Source organism: Electrona antarctica, assembly GCF_951216825.1.
Source record: "Electrona antarctica genome assembly, chromosome: 11".
In the NCBI taxonomy this organism is placed as follows: domain Eukaryota; kingdom Metazoa; phylum Chordata; class Actinopteri; order Myctophiformes; family Myctophidae; genus Electrona; species Electrona antarctica.
Window position 1 is genome coordinate 5866985 of NC_136792.1, and position 4862 is coordinate 5871846.

The 4862-nt window shown below is 42.0% G+C and overlaps 1 long non-coding RNA gene across 1 annotated transcript; it reads right to left on the reverse strand.

The window, feature by feature from the left end:
- Nucleotides 1-3088: 3088 nt before the first annotated feature.
- Nucleotides 3089-4202, reverse strand: LOC306932536. Its single transcript, XR_013791115.1, has 3 exons — nucleotides 4078-4202; nucleotides 3669-3708; nucleotides 3089-3480 (listed from the first exon to the last, which is right to left on the reverse strand). It is a non-coding gene; the product is annotated as an uncharacterized lncRNA (long non-coding RNA).
- Between the last annotated feature and the right edge of the window lie 660 nt (nucleotides 4203-4862).

Genomic DNA, 4862 nt, shown 5'->3' on the forward strand with positions numbered 1-4862 from the left:
TCTGCTGGCATGTGACCTTTTTGTAGGATATATATATTTTGTTTCATATTTCATCAATTTAACACTGAACATTTTAGCTCAAAGTAGCTGAGCTACTTTTTGAGGTCTGTCTGTCTGTCTGTCTGTCTGTCTGTCTGTGGCTGAGTCATGCATGGTAACATGAGCGTCAGAGGTCCATATACGCCCGCCGGCCCTCCGTTAAGACAATGTTAATATAGCCTACTGTAGGATAGGCTGGTGGTGAGGCTAGTATTCAACTATACTGATTGTTGAGCAGGATAAGGTGATTTCCCTGCCTGGCCCCAGTGGCCCGGTTAATGTGTGTACTGTCACTTTATTACATTTATTTACACATTAAATCATTAAAAGTCCATAGACTTGGCTACCACATGACATCACGGGGGGGCATATAATACCATATGACCCAAACTAGTGAAAATAGAGGGTATGCACATGCATAACGTGAGTGGCAAAGTGAGTTTAATATGCAATAATGCAATCAGATAGGACTTTTCTGTTTGGATGTATGGACTCTCTAGGCCAGAAAGCTTTTTTTGAAGATGGAGTGCCATGATTTTTTTCCACCCTAAAACATGATCATCAGGTATTATTATAATATAAGGAGGAAGAACATTTTCCAAAATGTGTACAGTATTTGTTAAAATCATGCTTTTATGGGGACACGCCCACCAGTTCATTAAGTATTCCTGGTTTGCCTGGTGGGTGGTGATCCACCTGAACTGAAGCCGCACCCACAGCTGTAGTTTGATAAAGGGGGAGGGGTTAGGGGAGGGGCTGATGTGATGTCACTATATTTCTGTTTATTTCATTGGCCCGTTTATCTGTCAAAGGTTCAGCATCCAGGAAGAAACCCTAAATACAAAGTTAATACACCATTGCACATACAAATTACTCCAGGGTGTCTAATGAAGTACTGTCACCTCATAGACACATGAAAAACTGGAAAAATACAAAAAATGTGGCACTCCATCTTTAATAGAAGCACATTTGCTCACACCAAATCCTCACACTTGAATTCATGACAACCACACTTTTCAATGACAGTGTAAGAGTACATCTCTGTCGTGCCATCAGCACATTTCAACTCTACTTCCTTCGTGCTGGTGGCCATCTCCTGACAACAGGTGCATTTGTGCATTAAGCCATTTGTCTTTGTTGAATACCTTTAGAGACAAGAGAAGAACAGTGTTAGTGTTAGTGGTAGAGTTGCTGGAAATGAAGGTATTAATCAACAAATACAAATATTGGACAGTTGCTAATATGGTATATAGAAAGTACCTTCTTAACCATGGGAAGATAGGTAAGAAAATTAAATAAATAAGAACAAATACATAAACGTGTTCTGCAACAAATGTGCTTTTAGGAGCATAATTTATCTGGGAGCATGCCAGGTTACACACATGTAAAAGCAAGTAAAAGCACACAAATTGTCCCACTACTGAGTCATGTACGCTCAAATGTATAACCTTAGTTAGGTTAAGTTATGTGTTTTGTGCAAAATCTCGTTGCTGTCGGTAGGAAACCTCATAACTCCATTGGACCCTCAAACTGTCCTGAAAAATTCCTGAAAAATTCCTGAAAAATGTATATTTTTCATTTCCTGAAAAATGAACATTTTGGAGTTAGGTGACTCATTTTTGTCAGGGGTCATCTCAGAGAGGAGAGATACTTTGCACCAGATTTAGTTACTAGGGAATATATCAGCGTCCGTGTCCATATACACCCGCCGGCCCTCCGTTAAGCCAATTTGAATATAGCCTACTGTAGGATAGGCTGGTGGTGAGGCTAGTATTCAACTATACTGATTGTAAGAAGGTGATTTCCCTGCATGTGTGTACTGTCACTTTATTACATTTATTTACACATTAAATCATTAAAAGTCCATAGACTTGGCTACTACATGACATCATGGGGGGCATGTAATACCATATGACCCAAACTAGTGAAAATAGAGGGTATGCTCATGCATAAAATGAGTGGCAAAGTGAGTTTAATATGCAATAATTAAACTCCCATGAAACCCCAATCCCAAATCCTAGAATAGATGGAAATCTTACATTGAGTATGTTGGACAGCTACCACCGCAGGATGTCATTTCAACTGGAACTGTTGATCTGCATTCAACAATTTGAGTTTCAGGACCAACTGGTACAGTTTTTGTTTCAGTGGAAGCGCTGAACCGACCTGTAGGTTCAGTGACAGCTTGTGTGCTGTTGAAACCAATGAGCGGCCTTGTGACAGTGACAGCTCCAGTTTTTTCGGATCCGACAGACTGAGTTGTAGGTGCAGGGACAGTTTTAGTTCCTTCGGGACCAACGGGCTCAGCTGTAGTTACAGCGGCAGTTTTAGCTCCTTTGGGACCTATGGTCTGAGCTGTCTGTACAACTACAGGGACAGTTTTAGTTCCTTCGGGACCGATGGGCTGAGATGTAGTTACAGCGGAAGTTTTAGTTCCTTCGGGACCTACGGACTGAGCTGTAGGTACAGAGACAGTTTTAGTTCCTTCAGGACCGATGGGCTCAGCTGTAGTTACAGCGGCAGTTTTAGTTCCTTCGGGACCTACGGACTGAGCTGTAGGTACAGAGACAGTTTTAGTTCCTCCGGGACCGATGGGCTCAGCTGTAGTTACAGCGGCAGTTTTAGTTCCTTCGGGACCTACGGACTGAGCTGTCGGTACAGAGACAGTTTTAGTTCCTTCGGGACCGATGGGCTGAGCTGTAGTTACAGCGGCAGTTTTAGTTCCTTCGGGACCTACGGACTGAGCTGTCGGTACAGAGACAGTTTTAGTTCCTCCGGGACCGATGGGCTGACCTGGAGTTACAGCGGCAGTTTTAGTTCCTTCTGGACCTTCGGACTGAGCAGTCGGTACAGGGACAGTTTTAGTTCCTTCGGGACCGATGGGCTGAGCTGTAGTTACAGCGGCAGTTTTAGTTCCTTCGGGACCTACGGACTGAGCTGTAGGTACAGAGACAGTTTTAGTTCCTTCAGGACCGATGGGCTGAGCTGTAGTTACAGCGGCAGTTTTAGTTCCTTCGGGACCTACGGACTGAGCTGTCGGTACAGAGACAGATTTAGTTCCTTCGGGACCGATGGGCTGAGCTGTAGTTACAGCGGCAGTTTTAGTTCCTTCGGGACCTACGGACTGAGCTGTAGGTACAGAGACAGTTTTAGTTCCTTCAGGACCGATGGGCTGAGCTGTAGTTACAGCGGCAGTTTTAGTTCCTTCGGGACCTACGGACTGAGCTGTCGGTACAGGGACAGTTTTAGTTCCTTCGGGACCGATGACCCGAGTTGTAGGTACAGCGACAGTTGTAGTTTCTTTGGAACCGATGAACTGACTTGTAGGAACAGTGACAGTTTGAGTTTCACTGGAACTGCTGGGTCGACTTGTAGGTCGTTCCTTTTTAACCTCCACGATGGTTGTTTCGTTCGTATGTACACAGTTGTGACGCTTGGTACCTGGTTTGCACATACAAGGTAATATTTATCAAAGAGAAAGAATACAATAACTGATAACAGTCTCTTACATTTAGAAGTCTATGCATACACATTACAAAGGCACAGTTATTAGAAACATTTTAGCATTCTATAAATGAATGGAAACACCAGTTAAAAAAACAGCATAACAAATGTTAATGAATTCTTACATGTTTTGCAACAGCCTTTCTTGTCCAATTTTTCTGTCCCCTGTAATACAAATTGTATACAAATTGAAATCATCAGATAAAACGCCATGTTACTATTGGTTACTGACTACAGCTTCTTACTACTGCAAGCAATGAAGACTAACGTCACGTTTCACTTCAATCTTGCAGATGAAAGATCAATGTTCCTGAAAAGCCTGAGCGTTCACAAATACAAAATTCCTTTCTTATAAAACGTTATGAAGCTAGTATCCAGATATAGGCTACTCACTGGAAGGCAGTTGTTATGAAGCTAGTATCCAGATATAGGCTACTCACTGGAAGGCAGTTGTTATGAAGCTAGTATCCAGATATAGGCTACTCACTGGAAGGCAGTTGTTATGAAGCTAGTATCCAGATATAGGCTACTCACTGGAAGGCAGTTGCTGGGATCATATTCAGCACATTCAGTTTTCTGTTCAAGGACTGTGAGTTGGTCTGCGACGCATTCATACTTTGTACAGTTGTCGTTTGGTGGAGACCAGGTTTGTGAAGGCTGTGAGAGGATGCAATTAATTACATTTTAAAAGACATTGTTCGGTTATTTGGCTTGTTGTGCCGAGGCTCCGACCAGCCCTTGCCGTAGGCAGAGTTAAAGGACTAACACGCACAGTTGAACTAAATGCTCCCAATGATAGCTTATATGTGATGAACTCAAACGTGCATTTTATAGGGTTTTTATTAATTCATATTAATTATAAACACTTACAAACATACATTCACACGTTCTGTTCACACTTCCCCTAACTTCCCCCAACACAAGATGACAATATCCCGGATTCTGGATTACAGTCCTATTGGTACAGTTCTATCCTGACTCTGTCGGTAGGAGTTCTATCATTGGAACACTCTAAAACTCCCAGATCATGGTAAGCTTAGCTTGTCATTGTTGTTTCTCAGACTTAGTCATTAATCATGTGGTTTTAATTCTACCTTATCGTTAATCAGATGGTAATTGATCAACGATGGGGAGACAAGAACACAGATGACATTTGGTTACCATCTAAACATCATATTACATCAATTATTAATAATGTACAATTATATCGCATAATACATTATAGCATATCATTTATAGCAGATACATACCGCTGGTCTCTGCCTAGACATGTATCACGTTCGATGGTATTTGTGAATCTAAATTACTTTGTGCCATAC